Source organism: Amblyomma maculatum, chromosome 9, assembly GCF_055883805.1.
Source record: "Amblyomma maculatum isolate TAMU_Amacu chromosome 9, ASM5588380v1, whole genome shotgun sequence".
NCBI lineage: Eukaryota > Metazoa > Arthropoda > Arachnida > Ixodida > Ixodidae > Amblyomma > Amblyomma maculatum.
The window spans coordinates 3,738,223-3,761,527 of record NC_139352.1 but is presented as its reverse complement, the minus strand read 5'-3'; the positions used below and the strand labels follow the sequence as shown (position 1 = coordinate 3,761,527).

General features: G+C 49.6%; 2 protein-coding genes across 5 annotated transcripts in view; one reads left to right on the top strand and one right to left on the bottom strand.

Annotated features, from left to right (window-relative positions):
• The window catches only part of LOC146178113 (DNA (cytosine-5)-methyltransferase 1-like), a 160,157-nt gene that overhangs the window by 67,693 nt on the left and 69,159 nt on the right, over positions 1-23,305 (top strand). Inside the window, exon 1 of one of the 3 annotated variants that reach the window (XM_084577943.1) lies at positions 22,039-22,161. The exons of the other annotated variants lie outside the window; for them this stretch is intronic. The gene's annotated coding sequence lies outside the window, so the exon portion shown is untranslated. Of the gene's footprint in view, positions 1-22,038; positions 22,162-23,305 lie in introns of those variants that run through there. 3 annotated transcript variants of the gene reach the window in all.
• Positions 1-23,305, bottom strand: part of LOC146178114 (uncharacterized) — a 51,223-nt gene that overhangs the window by 25,816 nt on the left and 2,102 nt on the right. The gene's annotated exons all lie outside the window — the stretch shown is intronic.

The window sequence follows — 23,305 nt, the reverse complement described above, 5'->3', positions numbered from 1 at the left end:
ATATTAATGGCCTCCACCTCCACGACCTCCAGCGTTTGCGTAGAGACTCAAAGGCGCATATATAAGATCAATCCCAACTCTTTCGTTTAATGGAGACCTTGCGTGTCGGTATCGATGTCTTGATGTGGTGGGCACTCCACCAAGATCTGACACATTTTTGTGTGAGTGCGTTTAAGCACCGTTAGATACTACGTCAGGATGTATTAGGCGTGGAGGTGTATTAGCTTCACGAGAGCTCCCGCGCATGCCGGTGAGCCGTTTAAATCTCAATGATTGGGTGCTGCTTTAACGCAAGTGCGCCTTTTCTTTTGCTTGCCGTTACCTGTGATGAAAGCTTGCTGGGGTGCGTCTCCATGCCTCTCGCTCTCTACACACCGCTCTATTGAACGCCGTGGCCAGAATTTACTTTCTTCCTTGAGCGAAGAGAACCGCCTAGGTTGCCCGCGAGCGAATTGCCTTCATGCCGTATTGCCTTTCAGGGAGTACGCCCTCCTTTGTTCTTAGCACTATTACGCACTTTCGCTTTATTTCTCCAGCGGATGCTCCTTTTTTTTCTCTACTGACAAGAGTTGCTTTATTAGATTCACAAGTGTTTTGCTTAAATTGGCAGGGCGTTTTTTTTTTTTTTTTTTTGACCGCTGTCCCATTTGACGAATTCCAGTTTTGACATTGCACAGCACACGACTTGCTTTTCGCTTTTCGATGGAGGCGAAAAGCAAGGCGTCCGTGTGCTGTACGATTTCAGTGCACGTCAAATAATCCCAGGTCAAAATTTCCAGAGCCCTCCACTACGGCGTCTCTAATAATAATAATAATAATAATTGGTTCACAGGAAGGGAAAGGCGCAGTATCTGTCACACTTGTTTCTGTGGATACCTTTACCGAGCCGTAATGGAAGGGAGGAGGGTGGGAGTGAAAGTAGAAAGAGGAGCCGTAGTGGAGGGCTACGGCGTAATTTCGACCACCTGGGGATCTTTAACGTGCGCTGACATCGCACAGCACACGCCTCTTCGTTTCGCCTCCATCGAAATCGTCTCTAATAGCCTGAGTCGCTTTGGGACGTTAAACCCCACAAACCAAAAACTAAATTCCAGTTCTGATCACCTGTGGGCGCTTTCGCATCGCCGCTTTTTTTGTGTGTCGGTCGCGCGCAGACGGCGCTACGGTGCTGCGCAGCCAAGACGTATCGTCAGCTGTTGAGGAGCACAATTTCACCGCAAAACTGATCGCAAGAAAGAACGCTTGCCGGGGGATCGGCGCCGTCCTGTTTTTCTAGCGACTGCCAAAGATGGCGTCTTGCAAAACAGCACGAACCAGTATAGTGACGGCACTTATAAGGTCTCTGATTTGCTGATAACATCGTTGTGTGACCGCCTTTTCTGCAAGAGGTTTTGACGAAATGGGTGAAAAATTGTTCTAGCAACTTTTCTTTCTTCTTGATTATTTTTTTTTTCTTGCAGGCCATCCTCGTCCGTACAGATAGGGACGTAGGGCTTGTCCCCATCCGTTCTTTATTTGCCCGTGTTGCTTAAGCGCTTTGAAAAAAGTCATACTTGCAGCGACTAGACCTATACCCCCCTCTCCTTTCTTCAGAAAATGCGGTACTTTAGGCCAATTGTCCCTCTGTATTAGATGTTTTGTTTGTATTTTCACTCTCAATTTGCAATTGTTTCACACTTGAGAGCGGACCGTTGTTGGCGGCGCGGTTTTCGATTAGCGGAGGGCTCGCCCTTGCGGCGCGACCTTGGATCCGAGTTCGCTTACGTGACAGCCCGGTCGCATAATTCGGCGCGTACGTACGGTCGTCGCTGCGGCACTTTCCCTGCCTGTTGTCTCCTTAAAGAGGCCGGGGGGGGGGGGGGGGGGGATGATAACCTTCCATGTGCCTCAGCAATTAACCCAGAAATGCCGCTGCCGGTAATGGCACTCCGGTGCTCTCGGTTTTATTTTCCTCCCATATCGATTTATGTTCCTTCCCGTACAGCCATCGCGTTTTCGTTTGCTGTCGCCTGGCCATCTGTCGATAAGAAAACAGCATTCGAAGTGCTGGGGGGGGGGGGGGGGGGGGGGGGGGGGGGACTGTTTTTTGTATACAATCTTGGAACGGTCATCCCTCGGAGAAGGAAACGACATTCTTCGATAGATTGATCAGGGACATCGTATTGCATCCACCGAATTTATCTAAGAGGAACTTAGGTAACTCTGGGTGCTTGATTCTTTAGTCGAATGAAAACAGACGTGAGTAGCATTCCGTTTCAATGGTTTGGTTCTTGTTTAGGGGAGGAGAGAAATTTTGCCAGATAATTGGGGATGAGCCCTCACCTTATGTGTGTTTATACCGGTATGCCTTTGAACCTCACTGTCTTTCTACCGCCGCGGTCGCGCAGTTGTTAATGCACTGGACTGCTGAGCCCAAGGACACGTGTTCGAATCTCGGCCGCTTTTCGATGGAGGCGAACAACGTGGCGCCCGTGTGCTTTGTGATGTCAGGGCGGGTTAAAGAACCCCCAGGTGGTCGAAATTCCCGAGCTGTCCACTAAAGCTGAACTAGAGTCTCGAATTGGGCTTGTTGGTGGGAATTGTTACGACCAAGCATCCGCATTTGCGCGCTCTATTGTTCGCCTGTGGGCATGGAAAAGTTTTGTGAATATGTGGTGATGGTCCATTGGCTCTAAGTGAGCCTGTTTCCAGGAATCCTGTTTTGTAAGCATGTTTTGCTTTGTGGACAACCTGCAAATGCCAAATTGGCCCTGTCAAGAGAACGTCTGGAAAAACACAAAGAAACGTCCCCCTGCGGGAAATAGCAGGAAGTGCTTTCTTTTGTTCACCCTTCCAGTCGAGAAGTGCTATCCTCCAGTGATGAATGCCTCCTATCCAAAGGAGACGACAGAGTGACATGTCCGCTGACGTGCAGGACAAGAGAAGAGCATGACTCATACGGCCATTAAGTGATTTCCCGGGAATGCAGGAAAGATTTGCAATTGTCGAAAAGGGACCATGTTGGGAGCCCTATGCGGCGCCACGTGCACTCGGGTTTCTGAGAAGTAAAACCCCCAGAACCAGCCTGTGGTTTCTTTGCTGAAGAATAGAAATGTACCTCCTCTCCTCGCCGTTCCCAAGCTTTTCCCGCCAACAAGTGATCACGCCCAACGAATGAATGCCGGACCAGTCAGTGCTTCAGACCATCAGTGCAGTGATGTGTTCGATTGGATGCCGATACCTGAGGGGCGTGCCCTGGATTTGGTTGGTCAGCATCTTCAGAGAGGGGCTGGACATAGGGGGTTTTTAAGGACGCTGCGGAGCACGAAATGTCGCTCTGAGCCCTGGGTAAACGGCTCATCCAGTCGCTTCTCGCTATGAACCCTTAACGCTTGCCATTTTGCTGATGTACCCTTCTTTTTCGTGTAAATATTGTAAATACGTTTTCTCAAAGTGCCAGTAAACCTGCTTGTACATATTTTACCAACTTCGAAGATTCAGTCCTTCTTCAACCCCGAGTCTCTGCACGCTACCAAGTGAAGGCCGGGTCGACGTAGCCCCAGCGTCACGACAACTGGTGACCAGCGGTGGGATCTGAATCTACAAGCCACAACATCTGGTGATTGGAGGTGGATCTGAAGCTACAAGCCACAACACCTTGTGATCGGAGGTGGCATCTCAAGCAACAAGCAGGAGCAACAATCGGCCAACAAGAGGGCAGCTCGGAACATCGATCGCATGTGTGGGTGAGTGCTTGGCTTTTCTTCTGATGTGGACCAGGTTCTAGAACAGGGTTAGATTTTAGAACTGGTAAAGAGAGTGTGGAAACGCCTTTAGGTTTGGTAGTTTGCACTGTTGTTTTGGAAGTAGCCGACACTCGGAGCGATCATGGACCTACAAAAGCTGCAGAAACCGGAACTGTTGCAATTGTGTGAGGAATTGGGAATTGATACAAGTGGTTTGGCACGAAAACCTTTGATTATAAAGGCAATCACAGATTTGGGAGCCGATGATGAGGAGCTCAGTGAAGCATGGAACCTCATCGGTCAAAAAAAGGAACAGCTCAGACAGCAGAAGGAGCGGGAAAAAGAGCAGAAAGAGCGGGAAAAAGAGGAAAAGAGGCGTGAGCGTGAACTTGAGAGGGAAAAAGAGGAAAGGGAGCGCGAACGTGAGTGGGAAAAAGAGGAAAAGAAGCGTGAAAGAGAAGCAAAAAAGCTGGACCAAGAAATTGAGCTCCGGAAATTAGAACTAGAGTTGAGCAAGAGGTCGGGCAATTGTCCCCAGCTAGCGGTACCTCTTCTCAACAAGGAGGCAGATTTCAAGATGTCAAAGTACATGCAGCCATATGTGATATCAGGGGATATCGGTCTGTATCTGGCTAACTTTGAGCGAACCTGCGAAAAACTGTCCTTCCAGCGAGACACTTGGTCTCAGAGATTATTGACGGTTCTGCCCTGCGAGGCAGCGGAGGTTGTCGCGCGGCTAAGCAAGGAGGACGCGGACAACTACGAGAAGGTCAAAGCTTGCCTTCTGAGAAAGTATAGGCTTAGCGCCGAGGCGTTCAGACAACGTTTTCGGAAAGCTACTAAGTCCAGGGACGAGAGTTACCCTGAATTCCTGTACAATTTAAGAGTTAATTTGGGCGAGTGGCTAAAGAGCACAGATTCCTACAGTGATAGGGACGCTGTAGTCGAGCAAATTCTTTTGGAGCAGTTTTATAACTGCCTCCCAGAAAAAGAAAGAAATTGGTTACAGGACCGAGGCGAAATTAAGTCGGCAACTGAAGCTGCCGAACTTATTGAGGAGTATGCTTCGCGCCGACAATTCAGCAACCCAGCAGTGGATAGGCCCCGCAATCCCAAGTTCAGTATGAAAAACCGTCAGGAAAGGCACTTTGCTAGAGTTGGAAACGAAGAAATGAAGGTTTCTTCAGGCAAATTCCCTAGAAAGGACGGCAGTGAGAAAAGTGGGGAAGTGACCAACGTGCAGAACACAAAGAATAAGCTTGAGGCTAGGAAGCCGCTCACATGCTTTAGGTGTAATGAGCAGGGTCACATTGCCGTCAACTGCCGGAAAGAAAAGATTGCTTTCTCGTATGTCAGGGACTGCGATGAAAATATGCAGCTTTTAGAACCCTACCTGCATGACCTAGTAGTCAACGGGAAGCCTTGCAAGGTACTGCGCGATTCGGCCGCAACGATGGATGTTGTCCATCCGGCGTATGTATCGCCTTCCGACTATACAGGACAGTGTGCATGGATCCGACAGGTAGTTGAGGAACAGAGTGTGTGCTTGCCGATCGCGAACGTGGTCATCGAGGGCCCTTTCGGCGAATTAACAACCGAGGCTGCCGTTTCAGGAAAGCTTCCTAAGTGCTATCCGTATTTGTTCTCCAACAAATCGGACATGCTGCTGCGAAAGAGGGGCATCCTTTTCGGAGACAGAGTTGTGCAAGCCTTAACACGTTCAAAGGCGCGAGAACTAGCTACACTGCTCATTCCAGAAAAATCCACAGCGGAGGAAACGGCAGTTAAAACAATGGTAAATGCGGAAGATAGCAGGTCAGAAAACTTTGAGAGCGAGGCATCTCAGATAAGTCAACTTGAAAGTGAGCTTGATGAGACGCGGAATGAGGACGTTCTTGAGAGTAACCTCTTACCGCCAGTGTCTAGTAATCTCACGAGACTTTTAAGTGGAACCCGAGAGGACTTAGCTATAGAGCAAGCCAATGATCCCAATATACAGGAGATAAGGGAGCGCCACCGCGCCACTAAGACAGCAAACAATATTTCTTTCGAGATGAGAAAGGGAGTGCTGTATCGCTTATTCAAGGATAAGCGCGGAGTAGAGCGGGACCAATTAGTCGTTCCCCAAAAGTACCGCGGAGACTTACTGCGACTTTCCCATGGCAGCTCGTGGTCATGTCACCTTGGAATAAAGAAAACAAAGCAGAGGCTGTTGCAAGAATACTATTGGCCTGGATGTTTTAAGGACACGGAAAATTTTGTACGGTCATGCGACACGTGCCAGCGGGTTGGAAAGGCGCAAGATAAGTGGAAAGCTCCGATGGTGTTAGTACCAATCATTACCGAGCCGTTTCACCGGTTAGTAATAGATATAGTTGGGCCACTTCCTGTGACCGAGTCAGGGTACCGTTATATCCTCACTATGTTATGCCCAGCCACAAAGTTTCCAGAGGCTGTTCCGCTGCGCGAGGTGACGTCCGAGAGTGTAGTGGATTCGCTGCTGTCAGTGTTTGCACGAGTTGGATTCCCTTCCGAGGTCCAAAGTGATCAGGGTAGCGTTTTCACGAGTGTCCTCACCACCTCATTTCTCGAGCGATGCGGCATTAAGGTAGTGCATAGCTCGATCCATCATCCGCAGAGCAACAGCGTAGAAAGATGGCACTCTGTTCTCAAACGAGTCCTGAGGGGACTGTGCTATGAAAACAAGCGCGAATGGGATACCTGCCTGCCTGCAGCGCTTTTCGCTTTGCGGTCAGTGCCGCACGAATCCACTGGATTTAGCCCAGCCGAGTTGGTGTACGGAAGGTCACTGCGCTCACCTTTGCGAATGGTGCGCGAAGCCTGGGAGGGGCGCGGAGAAGACCCAACAGTAGTAGAATTCATTCTGAACCTCTTGAATCGCTTACATAACACTAAGGAACTCGTTGAGGCCAGCATGAAGTCAGCCCAGGCTCGTTCCAAGGTGTACTATGATAAGTCAGCCCGTCAAAGGACGTTTTGTATCGGGGACCAGGTGATGTTGCTGAGAAGTTCAAGGCAGAATAAGCTCGAAGTACAGTGGGAAGGACCGGCTGAAGTCGTTGCAAAGCTTTCTAACACTAACTACGCAGTGAAAATTCCCGGTAGGCGTAAAGAAGTGCGCATTTATCATTGCAATCTTATGAAGCCTTATGTGCAGAGGGAAGCCGTGGTAAATCTAACGTTAAACCTTCCCGAGGAGATGGGGGACAACTTGATTTGCCTCAGCGGAAAAGGAAGCAACGCTCAGGAGCTTCTCAAAAAGACGGAGCAGAGAGGAGAACTAAAGAAATCCCAGCTGTCCGATCTGGGCGAGATAATAACAGAGTTTGAGGCCTGCTTCGTGGACAGGCCAGGCAGAACTGATTTGACTGAGCACGATATTGAGCTGACTTCAGACGTGCCAGTGCGATCAAGGTGCTACCGATTTTCTCCAAGGCAAAGAGAAATTCTGGATAGGGAAGTAACTCGCATGCTGGAATTGGGAGTAATAAAACCCTCGGAAAGCGATTATGCTTCGCCTATGATCTTAGTAGAAGCTCCAGGTAAAGACCCTAGGCCTGTGGTAGACTACCGAAAGCTAAATTCTCTCACCAGGGATCAAGTGTATCCTATTCCGAATATTGAGGAGAGAGTAGAACAGGTCAGTAGAGCGGCATATGTGACTACGCTGGACCTTACTCGAGGATACTGGCAAGTACCGCTCACTGAACGCGCCAGCAGATACGCGGCTTTCGTCACTCCGACGGGCAGCTACCAGCCAACAATGATGAGTTTCGGGCTCAAAAATGCTCCATTTTGTTTTTCCCGACTCATGGATAGGGTTTTAAAGGGGTGTGAAACATTCGCGGTGCCTTATTTAGACGACATTGCGGTTTTTTCCGACTCATGGGCGGACCATATGGTACATCTAAGAGCTGTACTGAGCCTTTTGCGTCAAGCTGGACTAACCGTAAAGGCCGAGAAATGTTGCCTGGCAAGGGCGACCGTGGACTACTTGGGTCACAATGTAGGTCAAGGTTTCAGGAAACCCAGCGAGATTAAGATTTCTGCGGTAGCAGACTACCCGCGGCCGAGCACGAAGACGGAAATTCGAGCATTCCTGGGTCTGACTGGGTACTACAATCACTACATCCCTAACTATTCAGCTTTGGCTAGCCCTCTGACCGACGCTCTCCGCAAGACAGAACCGACAAATGTAGTCTGGGACGAACAAAAGGAAGCCTCCTTCGTAAACCTGAAGGCTGTGCTGATTAGCCGTCCGGTATTGCGAGCTCCAGACTATGGCCGAGAATTCACGGTCCAGTGTGATGCCAGTGATCGAGGGTTAGGTGCTGTTCTCTGCCAGAGAGATGACGACGGTAATGAGCACCCCGTGCTCTACTTGAGCAGAAAACTGAGTTCTAGAGAGAGGGCTTATTGCGCGTCAGAGAAGGAATGCGCTTGCATTGTATGGGCCATTCAAAAATTGCAGTGCTATCTTGGAGGGGCCAAATTCACCGTAGAGACGGACCATTGTCCCCTGGCTTGGCTGCAAACTGCGACATCGAAGAACAGTCGCCTTCTTAGGTGGAGCTTGATTTTACAGCAGTACAATTTTGAAATAAGATACAAAAAGGGGAAGTTAAATGGGAATGCGGACGCGCTTAGCCGCTCTTTCTAAGCGGTCCGAGATGTTCCTCACCATGTATCCAAATTGATAATCAGGTTTTTTTTTTTTTTTTTCGTGCGCTTGAATATAGAGGACTATGTAAAGCAGCACGTTTGGTTTTCGAGGCATACGTGGGTCCTGAACGTCTTGAGAGTGGGCTTTTCTCGAACAACAATGGCAGTTTTCTTTTGACCTGGTCTCTTCAGACGGGAGCCGAGTGCTTGCTTCGACATGTGGTTGAGTTTCAGATAGCTCAAGCAATTTGGCCTACAACAATCAAGACAACGCGACATGCAACAGCGAGCTTCAAGCGTTCACGTGCAGGCCATTAAGTCGTCTCTTCATGCAGCAGCTGCGGCTGCTGCCCTCCGAGTCTCTTCTGGCGGGGGAGGAGGCTGTTACGACCAAGCATCCGCATTTGCGCGCTCTATTGTTCGCCTGTGGGCATGGAAAAGTTTTGTGAATATGTGGTGATGGTCCATTGGCTCTAAGTGAGCCTGTTTCCAGGAATCCTGTTTTGTAAGCATGTTTTGCTTTGTGGACAACCTGCAAATGCCAAATTGGCCCTGTCAAGAGAACGTCTGGAAAAACACAAAGAAACGTCCCCCTGCGGGAAATAGCAGGAAGTGCTTTCTTTTGTTCACCCTTCCAGTCGAGAAGTGCTATCCTCCAGTGATGAATGCCTCCTATCCAAAGGAGACGACAGAGTGACATGTCCGCTGACGTGCAGGACAAGAGAAGAGCATGACTCATACGGCCATTAAGTGATTTCCCGGGAATGCAGGAAAGATTTGCAATTGTCGAAAAGGGACCATGTTGGGAGCCCTATGCGGCGCCACGTGCACTCGGGTTTCTGAGAAGTAAAACCCCCAGAACCAGCCTGTGGTTTCTTTGCTGAAGAATAGAAATGTACCTCCTCTCCTCGCCGTTCCCAAGCTTTTCCCGCCAACAAGTGATCACGCCCAACGAATGAATGCCGGACCAGTCAGTGCTTCAGACCATCAGTGCAGTGATGTGTTCGATTGGATGCCGATACCTGAGGGGCGTGCCCTGGATTTGGTTGGTCAGCATCTTCAGAGAGGGGCTGGACATAGGGGGTTTTTAAGGACGCTGCGGAGCACGAAATGTCGCTCTGAGCCCTGGGTAAACGGCTCATCCAGTCGCTTCTCGCTATGAACCCTTAACGCTTGCCATTTTGCTGATGTACCCTTCTTTTTCGTGTAAATATTGTAAATACGTTTTCTCAAAGTGCCAGTAAACCTGCTTGTACATATTTTACCAACTTCGAAGATTCAGTCCTTCTTCAACCCCGAGTCTCTGCACGCTACCAAGTGAAGGCCGGGTCGACGTAGCCCCAGCGTCACGACAGAATACATACTAACAATCGACAGCGCGAAAAGACACTGCCGAACACACAACATCATGTCCTGTTGTCTGTTCGTCCATGCCTTTTTCGCGCTGTCGATTATTAGTATGCCGTCCACTAAGGCGTCCCCACAGCCTGAGTCGCTTTGGGACGTTGAATCCCACAAGCGAAACCAAACCAAACTTCACTCTCTTCAATAGCCGCAAACACGCAGCAGTGTTATGATGCTACGGACGCGGGCAGTGCACGACGGGTCCGCGTTATAGAATAAAGAAAAGAAACGGACACAAACAAACAAACAAACAAACTGAACTTCAAGAACACAGCAGGCAGGATATGCAGGCACAGAAATGTCGCCTGTTCTCGTGCGGACAAACAGAGGGGAGACTCTCACCGCACGGCTGTCTCGCCTATGTTTCGCGAGCCGCCGGTTGTGGGAAAACGAGACTGAGATAAGGTTGAAATGCCCTAATGGTGCATTTAGGTAGCCTCAGGCTTCGCGGCGAAAAAAGTGAGATTTTCTGTGATAAGCCGACCAGAGCAACGTGGCCGTCAATCGCGTATGCAGGCCGCATAAAACGTGTCGGTGGTGTTTCCTACGAGCCGGGCCGCCTTGCTGCGAATGCAGGCCGGAGTGACCTAGTCTAATGAGCTGAAATGTTATGCCACGCGGGGGAAGGCGCCCGATTTGTGCTGCTCAAGTCTGCTTGGATCACCTTCAATGACATCGAAACTCGAACTTGTTTGTCCAGGCTGTGACACATTGAAAGACACATGACGGTGGACGAGGACCGCCGTGCGCGTCCTCCTCCATCACCGTGGGTTTTTCTTTTGATGTGCTGCAACTTGAAGCTGTTTTATCTCCGATCCGCGTGTTTTGGCCTTGCTGCATGCGCTGGGTTAAGTGCCGCGCGCGCGAGCGTGTGTTTCTTCCTTCTGCTGTGATTCGAAGAAGAAAGTCTGCTCGGCTGGCGGTAATACCTCGCGTGCGACATTTAAGGCTACGGGTCCCATGGAGATGCGCCATGCATTTTTTTTTTTTTTTTCTGTGAACCGTCAAGCGGTTTATCGGTTCAGTACCCTTGAAAGGGAAGATTGCCGTTTGTATAGTTATTTGTTCGCGTAAAAAAAAAAAAAAAGAAACAACGACAAATAATTTTTTTTTTCCTTTTTCGCTCTAGAATCGTAACTACAGAGCCGAGATGCGTTCCTGCTCTACTAAAGTTCAGGATATACAGTTTGGCTTTTATTTTGGGACACGCAAGGAAGGCTGCGCACGACTCGACTCATCTGAAGCGACCTTGTGTGCACTGCGCTCTGTCCTCGTAATGAAAAGTAGGTTCCGCGTTAAGGAGCACGCAATTTAAAGCTGCGCGAGCCAAGTGTTCCCCTTTTGGCATTGTATTCGCGTGCAGAGATAATTGCGCCCCTGTCTCGCAGTTTGGCGGAGACAAAAGGCCGTCGGGTGATTTAAGGTGCGCGACCGCGAGAGAAGAAAAAAAGCAGCGGCGGTGGCGCCTAATTGTCCGGGTGCAATGCTCGCTTCCGGAACGCATGCCGTGTCTCTCCATTGTCCTGGAATTGGACGACCAAGCGTGGCCGTGGGCTGGACGCTAAGATAAGCGCCGTAGCGGATGGGCGAAGTGTGCACTCTAATTGCCGGAAAAACGGCGCTCTGCTGGCGACCTTGAGTTTATGGTTTTAACCAGCCATATAGTCAAGAGAGGGCCAAAAGTAGTCACGCGGTTAATATTCATGAAAACGGCGCTGATAAACCCCGTCGTTTGTGCATGTCGTGGATGTCCGAGCCGAGACAGATGGAAGCCCGCCGGGGCTCCGCTGACTGCATGCGCTCTCTTATGCCTCGACTTTTGCTCGCTATGCGGTGTTGCACCGAGCTTGGCACAGTCTTGGCCAACATTGGATATTACTGACCCTAACGTTTTTTTTTTTTTTAAATGCTGTACCCGTTGCTGGCTTATCGGACGCTTGTTTGCGGGCTGAGCAGGAGTGGATTTTAGCCCGCAGATCGATAGTATGTTGAGGCCGGGTTCCCTTAAAGGTGCTGTCGATCGGTTTCTAAATTCAAGGGCTCCCAAAATCGTTGACCGGATGCGGATGCCGAGCGACGTAGGCGACGCTGACGGCCAAGCTTTCACGTGCATCGTTGGCAAGAACCAGCAGCGAAAAGTCGGCTCGAATGACCGCGATTCGACCAGCTGCATTCCAGCGTCGCTCCTGCTGGTCGCAGTAACGGCGCGCCTCATGGGTCTCTGATGGCACAATGAAAAGACGAAACAACAAAAAAAAGCTCGAGTATATATATTCTATAAGGGCGACTGTATTGCAGGTTACCTGTTTTTCTCGAGGGAAATAATTGGGTGCGCAGTAATAGTCGTCAGTTGCGGGATTCAGGAAGGGAGCTTGCCGATGCATGACCCACCCGAGGAAGTGCCGCCTTTTTGATAGGGTAATTGCTTAACCGCTTCACACCTCAATGCGGTGTGTTGCCACATATACTTTCTTCGGCAGAAGAACTCACTCAAGTCCCGTTCGGCCTCGCTTGTGACTCGATGGCTGCCGTTGACGTAGCTGTCCGAAATGAGCAACGAAACTGCGCCCGGGGAAATGGCTCGCCAAAAGGCGCCTGGTGTTCACGGCAGTTCTACTTCCTTTCGCGGACCACTTAGCGCGACGCGATGCTTCGAAATGTTGCTCCCGGGGATCGATCTACGCGGCATATCACGCGTGTTTTTACGCGAAGCGTATGCGGCTGGTTCGGTCGAAAAGGCGTCGCCGTTCCGGAGAAAATGCGAACGTGATTTAGTATCAAAATTAGGACACGACCGTTCTTTGTGCACAGTTCAGGGTGGTTTCATGCTATTTCGATTCCCACCCAGCTTCCATCTCCCGATCAAGTTGCTTCGCGATAGGGATTCGAACTGATGTCATACGTACACTTGTATGCCGTTCTTGCGGCTTACCAATAGTGTCCTACCAAGTGCAGGTGCCCACCGAGAAATGAGACTGCTACTGCGCTTTCCAAATCCCAAAAGCCTAACCAAGTAAATACATTTATTTACCAGACTCTTAGGTAGTCTGTAAACGAAAAAAAAAAAAATGAGTAAAAAATCACGGAATGGAAAAGAGGTGTTAAAAAATGCTATGGCGTCTAATGATAGGGCGAAGCTTCCAATTTATTACTCGGTTCCTCGGTCCGCGCGTGTAGCGGAAAAGCCTGCACGAGTCGTCAGAAATTCAACAGCGGAAAGGAATGACAAAAGCTAAGACGAAATGAAAGATCTTGAGTCGCTTACGAACAGCTGACGCCACAGCGTTTTTCCGACATTGTCTCTGTGCACTCACAATTCGGCGGCATATATACGATATTGGAGGTACATAAGTCGTTGATTATAATCCCTGTGGCAATCTGTAGCCTCCAAATTCTCTAGCAGGTGGATGCCGAGTGGGAAGCAAAACGGTATCACATCACACTGAACGCCGTACAAAGAACGGTTGCGTCACAGTAGTGGTACGAAATCACGTGCGGGCCAAGGTGGTGGCTCGCTCGGACTCATTGGTAATTCTATTTCCGTCTGCAGTGCGGATGTTCATAGCGCTCCACCTGTGATACCTGCAGCCGAAAAGCGTGAAGAAAAAGCTTTGTAAACCTGCCACGTTCCGCCCCACCCCCTTCATTCCTTGACGTCATGCCTTAACGTAACCTAGTTTGCGAAATGTCGATGGTGTGTATATAATGGAAGAGCGTGGAAATCGAGCCGCCGGAAGAATTCGATTGCAGGAGCGCCGGAACAAACGGTTATTTTGTTCCTTTTGCTTCCGCTATGCGGAAGGAAAAGCCCTTCTCACTTCCTTTGGGAGAGGTTGAGAACTAAATAGATTTATTTGTTTTATGACGTTGAACGCCCTCAGATGCGATGTTGACGCAATTTTAACACCTACGTTCATGCCGAGGCTAGAGAGTGTAAAAGCCGGTCTCTGTGGGTTCCGAATGCAGCGAGTGTGGACAGTTAATTATCAGATTGAGCAGTAGGATGCTGAGTTGGGAAAGTTGGTCGAAGTTCATTTAGGATGGGAAAAAACAGCGCAAACGGACGAAGTACAAAGTAAGAAGGTAGTTGCGAGGCAGCGCTCGTCTGTGTGCTCTTCTTACTTTGTGCTTCGTCCGTTTGCGCAGTTTTTTCCCATCCAAAATTATCAGATTGAATAAATAGGTACAAGCTAAACAGAAACTTTGCATCCACCGTTCGTCAAGCTTTGGCGTTTTGCTTTTTATTCGAATGAAGAACATTCCACGAAACCCGGTCAGCGCACGCATTTCTTTAAAAGCGCTTTATACGTTTGTATGTTGATTGATTATTAGTGAGTCGGGCTGGAGCTGCAGACGTGGGTTGAGAATGCGGCATCTTCAGAAAATCTTGAGGTCGCAGAGATAAATACAAACAGAGAAGTTGCTCGCCTTTAATGCGTCGCATAAAACTTGAAATATTGCACAGAGGTGTGTCATGGTTGAGGAAGAGAACGGCAACCAAAATTTTGTATATATAAAAACAAAACTCGATTTCTTTTTCAGTTGTGACTGCGGGCGAGTTCAGCTTGCCGTTTAGAGTCATCCGCCGGGTCACTGACCATAAGCTAATCCTGTTGTCTTTCCATGCACTAGGCCTGAAACAAGGGGCTGAAAAATTTGATGGCTTCTTTTGCGTCGCACTTCGTTGATAGTTTCCTAGCAACCTTCGAGAAGAAGCCTTGTCGCGTTAAGGTACGTCAGAACGGGTTCAAGACAAACTTGCACGCCTATTTGGTGCGTCTTTGTGGCTGGTGTCCCAGCAGTCAATGACTGCGACGCCGACGACGCGTTGAGAAGTTAAGGCAGCCTGAACGACGGGAGGAGAGAACGAAGAACGAGGGGATAAACAGAAAGGAAAATGAAAGCTGCCCGAGCTGGTCTTGAGCGAAACAACGCGGCCGCGAGCTAGATTCGGAAGTCAGAACGCAAGCAAATAGGGAGCCCAAGCTCAAGTTTCGCCGCGCGACGGCAGCGCTGCATTTCTGGCATGGTGGCGAAATGTGAAACGATGGGGCTTCGCCGAAGCAGACGCTCCGCTAGATTCCTGTGCACGCGCGGCGATCGCGTTGCGTCTGGCGGTTATTTGGCGATACAAAAACGCTTCCGCTGATGCGGAACGGATGTACTAACTAGCATTGTGTCATGGGAAGCCACAATAGTAGGCGAAGCACCAAAATTCGGGGCTCACGTGTGAAACTTCGCAGATTCCTGTGGAAGCGTGTCCGTAAGACCTGTTTTTCAACACCATGACAGCGTTCTGAGAACTCTCGCATTCTTTGTGGAAACGAAAAGAGCCAATTTTTCCTTTCTTCGTAAACTCAAAAATGTTGAAAGTTGACAAAGACGGCTTGGAGAGCCATCAAAAAAGTACAGTGGTTAAACACCATGCATAAAAAGTGAAGAGGATGGAAGATTATCCTGCTCGTCGCTCTCCGCGTGTCTAGTTTTGCCGATTTTTTGTGCTCTCTCCCTGCTTTGTGAGTGCTCTGAGAGCAACCAAATCAACAGATGTGACGTCCACAACCGAGACTGATGTGTGAATGTGCCCTAAGTGTCCACAGCTGCCTTTTCATTTTTAGATTGACCAAGAAAATATCTAGGAACGAGGCCTTTTTTTTTTTTTTTTTCGGGGGTGGGGGCGGCGTTGGAAAACATGCCTTGCTGAGACGCTTTTACAGATTTTCGCAAATTGGCCAATAAGTGAACCAGTTATTATTATTATTATTATTAACGAAGATATGTCGGAAGTGCAGTACAAAAGTGATCCTAGCTATGGCTCGACTAACACTACTCGCACGGAGCATCCCATTCGCGTCACAAAGTTCGTGAGTGGAAACCAAATATTATCATAAATGAAGCGCAACCATTTAATAAGAACCGAAATAAAACACTGTGTAGTACAAGCTTGGATTTCACCTGCCTTCCGAGCCAGCAAGCCGGTTATATCGCGTGTAGCGCACGGAGCACGCATGTGCTTATGAGATTGCTAGCATTCTTGTCTTTGATGAAACACCTCCTTCGAACTATATAGTTATTCTTCTACTGCGAAATTTCCTTTGCTAACGTCGTAATAATAAAAAGCAAATCCGTATATAGATCGCATGCTACAGGCCAAAACGATGGTCAACGAGCAGGCCACTTTATTCCACAGTACTGATGATACTTTAGCAGTTTTTAAAGATATTATGTACGACAATATAGTTACATAGCGGACTTACCTCGAGATGCATTCCTACCCTTTTGCTAACGTGGGACGCATTCACAATCAATATTTACTCATCCCCGTCTGTCGTCTGCTCTACAGTGCAGACGTGAATAAAAAGTTTCCCGCTTATATTAAAGTATCCTTCATGGAAGTACGCGTCAGGTTGCCCAATCAAGACGGCATACGGTTTGCATGTCGCGGTGCGCCTGCGGGGGCGCGTCAATGCGCGTGCTCGTGCGAGAGAAAGCGCACGGCGCAGGCCGTGAAGGCAGCGAGCGAGCCGGCGGCGTCCAGTAGGTGTTGGTCCAGTGAGTGCCCGCGCGACAAAGCAGCGCAAGACGTCGGCACGTGCGCAGAAGCGAGCGAGCGAAAGGAGAAAACTTGCACGGGATGCCTAGGTGGTGCCGCCGCGTTTATCCCCAGTTTCTATTTTTCTGTCAGAGATGGCGCTCCCTGTCAGGTGCAGCAGCGCCGCTCGACGGTGCTTTGGAAGCCTATACGCGAGGTTAAAATAAATAAAACATAAGAAGAGAAACATCGAGATGAAACGCGCCCGCCTTCAAGTGGAGAGGACAACGCGTGGAATTAGGAAAATAAATGAGGCGTGTAGTATGCTGGCAAGTCAGCTGGTGCCGGGCGTCACCCGCGATCTGGATCATTCCGTTTAGCGTAGAAACCATAGAGAAAGAGTGCGATGTACTAAATATAAAGAAAAATTAGACGCTGTAGAAGAAGAGCGAAGTAGAAAAATCGCCTCCGCGGGCGGACTCTGCGCTGAGAGAACGAGAAAAAAAAAAAAAAATGGGTCGCGTGCCTTGCCCGAGCTGAAGACGAATGGGGTACGAAATACGTAAGATGAAACGGAAAAGAAAAGAAAGCGTGGAGAAAAGGGAAAATGGCCCGGCGGCGAAAAAAGAACCAAAAGGGAGACCTCGAACTGGGCTGTGAGGGTCGCGGCGCACTGGCGTTTACTCGCTGGTTTGCCAAGGGCCGACTGGTCTATAGTTTCACTTTCACCTGTTTTGTTTTTGCATTTGAGACTTCGTCCACTTCGCTATCGTCGCGTGATTCATTTCTTGGGGCCGCGCCCTCGTGGCTTGTGACGGAGGTCGCAAGGACCGATCGCGGGGACAGTTCGGTACGTCGAGATAATTAACCCTGTGACAGCTTTACGAAATTGCCGAAACTAGCCAATTGCTAATAGAGTTCTTTGAGAGTGCCGACGGCTGAAATGTTTTTTTCCCGTGAGCGTTGAACAGCTGGACGTCGGCGTGTTTCGTGTGAGCGAGTAAGCGACTGGTCCTCCATCGGTCCGTCCTCAATTGATGCGGCAGATCGCTGACCTTCACGTGACGATGAGTGGATCTAACCGTTCTTTTTGTAGGTCGTCGTTTCTGTGGGCAATTTCGCAAGCAACGGTGCTTTTAGTTAATTGCACTACAAGAGGTCCAGTGGAACAATGTGATGCCAGCCATAACCATCCTCGAATGTTTGTTTGCCTGTTTGCGAAATTCCAAATTCGGCCGATTGAAGAGGACGGTCATGTATGTGGCACCAGCTACGGTCGAGGCAGTGAGGTATTTCTGTAAGAGTGAGTTGGCGCGCTAGTTGGTTCTGCATTGTGAAGGAACAGCGCGAACGACGGTGTAAGAAAAAGAGAAAAGAGGAAGGACACACACAGGCGCTGACTATCAACTTGATAGTTAGCGTCTTTGTATCCTTCCTCGTCCCTCTTTTTCTTGTCCCGTCAATCGCGCTGTTCCTTCACAAGGTATTCCTGACTGAATTCCACCAGCGTGCCCAACGTTTTAGCACACCCTTGCAGTTAGGCGACAGTCTCCTAACTACCGAATATAGGATGCGTCAGAATATAGTGTTCCTTTCGCAGGGGTGACTTTGCGTTGTTTATACTGGCCATCGTCCTTGTACAAATGCAGGTATTTCGATATACTTGGTTTGGTTGATGAGATTTAACGTCCCACTTAGGTTATGAGAGACGCTGTAGTGTAAGGCTCCGGACCACCAGGGGTTCTTTATCGTGCACTGGCATCGCACAGCACACGGGCCCCTTTCTTTTTGGCTCCATCAAAAAGCGGCCGCCGAGGCCGGGATTCGATCTCTCATCCTTGGGCACAGTAGTCGAGCGCCGTAACCACTGAGCCACTCCGCCTGGGATTTCGATACGTGCTCACAGCGCTGCACGGTTTAAGGCACTCTGCTTCAGCGCTTTATTTTTTGCATACTGTTCGTATTGGGAGCCCTGTATACGTGGCCTGCCAGAGTCTGCGCACTCTCGTACGGCTGAGCAGCCCGGATTTTTTTCTTTTTAACTTTATGGCTTGGCGGCAAGACCTGCATAGCAGGCACCACAAAGTGCGCGTTACCTTGGTTCCATGCATATATTTCCGCTTCCTGGCTTGATGGCGCGAGTTAGAAGCGGGAGAGATCAGCAGCGCCACCTAGCGGAGCCACGCGCTGTGTGTGCCCGATACCACGCGGCTATTACTTAACGTCGTTTCGCTGGCGCCCAAGGCGAGCCCAGTAACAAGTGGAGGTACGCGGCCGGCTGGTGCTGGACACCCGGACAGAGCCGGTTCGTTGTTTTCTCTCGTAACGGCCAGGCAGACCACACCGCGTAAGGCACGTAACAGTGTTCTCCTGCCAAGGTGTCTTTCTTTTTTTTTTTTCTCTCATTTCTCTCAGAGGGTCAATGCGTGCTCCGTGTAAGCCGGAGCAGTGTGCGGCGCAAGCCTTTGTACGTGCTGGTAAGCCGGTGTGCATGCGAACTGCATGCTTTTTGTTTTATTTTTGGTGTTCGCAAAGGCCAGCAAAGCGTAGCAAACCCGTGTATCCTGAAACCAAATCGACGCGGGGCAAAATCTATCGGCTGTCTCGCGAGTCACGAAACGCAGGTCAGGGTGTTTCTCAAAGAATTTGGCGCGACCAATGCAGCGAAAGAGAGCAAGATGAAGAAAAATGAAACAGGCGATGTATGCGCTTTCACTCCGGGATTGGAGCGGACGTTGTTTTCTGTCTTTGGCTGTGGTGTGGTATCTGTGTGAAAAGAGGCAGGCCGTCGCTCATATGGAAATGAGGGTAGTTCGAATACATTATGGCGTAGTGACAGATATGTAAAGAAATGTTGCTACGGTACGGGTAGTTTATTATCTTATTATACATATATCTTTAGCGGTTAACTGCCGGTCCTGGTGTGCAAATTCTAACCAGATTTTATCGATACGCTGAAAAGCTAATAGACGGCGGCATTCGGACTGACCTCGTAGTTACAGGCGGTGCAGTGGTCGCCGACAGCAGATTACGAAGAACATACGCGCCGTTCAAGAACAACCCTATTATCGATTAAACTAAGATCACCTTGGTGCGTAGGGTATCGGACAGATGGACATAGGTAGAATAACTTTCTAATGGGAAATACCTACGCGTAGAAAGAAGGCTTCTGCGGTAGCGGGCCATTTTTTTTTTTTTTACATGTATGGGTACGAATGAGCCCATGTTCGTTTTTTCGAAATTTCGGGTATCATAGCTAACGCTGGAGCGCGTGCATGTTGCGACCAGCGAACACACACAGGAGCCCTAGAAGAAATGCACAGCACAGCGCAAGTCCCATTGCGTGTGATGCGCACCATCTGTCCGGCATGGTCACCTTGCTGCAGTTTTGGAACTCTATTTCACCAAACTGAGCAAGATCATGTTTGTTTGTTTGTTTGCTGAGGTAGACATGTTGAGCTGAATTTGAACTCTATTGAATGTTTTTAGGTCCATTGGGAGTGTACTAATCGAAATGACCACTTTGCACTAGATTTCGTTAAACTCCGTCGTAGCGTAAAACTGAGGCGCTTTTTAATCGCACAGGGAGAGAACACGGAACTGTATTCCGACGCGGAAGTATTGCCGTAACACACGCTTGGCTGATCGCAGTTTGAAGCGGGCGTATGCAGTGATAACCGAACGAGTAGCAGCGCATATCGTTATACAAATGAGCGCGTGTAGCCACTGCGGGCGTTCTTTTGTCGGTGGAATTCTTCGCCGTCCGAAGGGTGCGGGCGAGCCTCTGCATGCGACGCGTACGGGGAGGAATGATAAAGCGGCTGCAAAGAGGGAAATTGAGGCGACCTGATAGCGGAATAACAATGACCCATTTGACGTTCAGTGACGCGCATACTCCAAACTACCCGGCTCGTGTCGCGGCAGCTGTGAACGTTTGAATAACGACGCCTATTCTACCTGTCCCGATATAGGTTTTCAACGCCGATTGAAAAACACCTCTCAGTTCGATCGGTCCAGATTGAATCGGTGGCGCTGATTTCTGTCTGTTGGAGAAGCGAATAGCGTGCACTGGGCAAAGGGACACGTGAAAACAGACCATGCGCAGATAGGCACTTAATAAATAAGGAAGTTCAAACACTGTTGCGTGTACCGAATTATTGCATGCTTTACATTGAATAACTTAGTGATTCATGCAATTGACTAATTTATTGAGCGATTAAATCGGTGATCGACGTTTAACCTCACCGCGGCGTTCGCTGGGTCAAATAAGTATGGGAGCGGAAGATTCCGTATTCATTTTCGACCACCAGCACCGAGGTCTCTGTAGCCCGGTGGTTTCGCAGTATGCCTCCATCGGATCGGTGGCCGGCTCTTAACTCGCGAACTCTTTGTCCCGATTCTCAGTTTGTAATATTGTACAGCCTTCGTCAAAAGTTTAGAGCCCATGGGTTTTGATTTCGAGCCGCATCATGTGGGTCGCAGTGGATTCCCAGTGTTGCAGATTCCTGAAGATTAGAAATTTTTGACGTACGTACCGCTTCCAAGGAGAGGGTGTTCCGTAGATACAGAGGGAGACAGATCCCATGGGCTCTGAACTTATGGCAAAGACTGTACGTTAACACCTGATATTGAGTGGCTTTGCGCCCAGTCGCAGTTCTGCAGTTCCCAGAGGGCAGCACAGATGTGGCGCGTATGCGCAGTTATCTGCGGGCAGCCCAACTCGTTTTGCCGCTTTGTTTAGTCTGCGTACCAATTTTACGTCCACTGGTCCATAACTTAACTGCAGCAGGGAGGCCATTGACAAAAATATCTCTCGATGTCTTTTAAATCGATGACCCGATCAGTAGCATCGCGAGAGGACCTTGCTTGTGGCAGTATCGCGATTCATGTCCTTTTCTTCGCTTATTGCACGGAATAGGATTGTACGTGCGCTGTTGAATTACCCAACCACGTGCTTCGGCGATGGCCGGGTGGGAGAGAGAAAACGACTGAAGTAAAAAAAAAAAAAGATAAAGGTGCTTTTACGGCGTCAGCACTCTCACTACCTTGTCTGTGGCTTCTGCTTTCTTCCCTCTCTCCCCCTCGTAGGTGCGCTATGTGCGAGCAAATCCGGTTGTCCTTGCGCAAGTTCCCCACGCGGGGGATAGCAGCCTCGGAAAAAAAGTTAACTAGCTCATATCTCAGCGCCACGCCACCGCGGTTCTGCGGAGAATTCTAGATGAGAGGAGTCCGCACACTTCATCTACTGCCCGCTGCGCGCGTCTCCTGAACGAAGGCTTCGAAACAAGCATTCGCGCGGTGCCTGTGCGCCTCTTTTCAAGTTATTTTTTTTTATATGTACAGTATCCTTTCGAGTTGGCGTTTACGTCAGCAACATGATAAGAAGTAGACAGCAGATGAAAAAAAAAAGAAACGAAAAGAGCACAATGGGTGCGGAGAGGAAAATAACGTTTACGGCGCGGCAGGAACACACGAGTAATAAAAACGAACAGTGCGACTTGTGTAGTGAATGTATTCTTTTTGATTCTCTTCCATTCCATCCTTATGGGCCACGTGTTGCAGCGATAACGTGGGCGTGGCGTCGTTCGTGGGAAAAGAATCTGAATGGAATTCTTACATTACCCTTGTCCTAAAACCTGCGTGCAGGTGGCAGTTCCGCAAAAGCTGCTTCGTACGTCCGAACGATCTTGTAAGCGCCTGGAACGCGAAGGTTATTGTTAAGCTTTGGGAAAGGCCATCACCACTGACGAGTTAGACGCACGCTGGCCATGGATGATCGCCGTCGTCTTGTACACGCAAACGGCGTAGTAGAGAGCGGTGAGAAAGAAAATCATTATTTTGATTGTTACAGAGTGGAGTGTATTTAACAAACAGCGCAGCGGCGATTGTCAGGCGTCGCCAGCGTTCGTTGCTCCTTTGCCGTGCTAAGCAGACGAGGTTTCAGGGCGGGTCTGTCGAAAAGCGCGCCGCAGGTGTGGCCTCGCCTGCTGAGTCTGCTGCAGTGCTGTTTCGTCTGTGTCATGCGCCACCCCTTATGCGCAGTGCCAGTGTCCCCTCCTAATGAAGTTATCTATAAACTTCGTTCCACAATGGCGCCATTGTTCGGGGGAACGCTGTGCCGCTGCTTGTCTTTTGCGACGAAGCGAGGCGACGTCGAAGGGCGTTGGCTGCTATAATAAAGCGGCCGTTGAATGGACGGCCGACCTGTCCGCGCGCCGCCTTCGCTTTGCTTGTATTCCTTTAGCCGGGGAGGAATTTGTGGCGCGCGGCAGCCTTTTCGGCTCCGAGGCACCAACCTTGCTGGAGGAGGGGGTTCCGTTTAAACGTGTGTGCACTGCTTGCAAGCCGTTTCAAGGTTCGCCTCTTGCCCCACATCGCTTCTATGGCCGGCCGTACTATATAGCGCACGTGGTGAGGCGTTACGAGCTGTGCTCTATGTTTCTCGTCGGCTCTTAAGTCATCAAGGTCCGTGCCGTTAAAGAGGAGCTGCCTGTTTGTGCGGCGGTTCTCGTTACAGTCACGCCGTGAGTTCCTATATCGGCGTAGCAATCTATAGTATGGTCCGCCCAATGCCGTCTGTGCCCGGCGGACGTGGGCGGATATGGCTGGTACTTGAGAAGTCCGGCCGTCCGTCTAGGGCCTGGCTGATTGAAAGCCATGTCTAATGCCAGCGCGCTGCGCTTGCGGCGATGCTCTGGTGCGTGTTTGCACATGGGCGAGAGGCGCAATGACGTGTCATATTAAATAGCAAAATATCTCCGCGACAGTACTTACTTGCGTCAGAAGGCCGAACTGATTTTCGGATCAGCTGTGTGAAGTGGAACATGCGCTCGAGCAAGGGTGTTTCGCGGCCCACGAGTGGGTATTTGAAAATCGTGACTGCTTGGAGCTTTTGTCTCTGGTCGCCATCAGTGAACACGGATGTTTTGTAGCTAAACTGCCATCAGGGGTTCCCTATCTA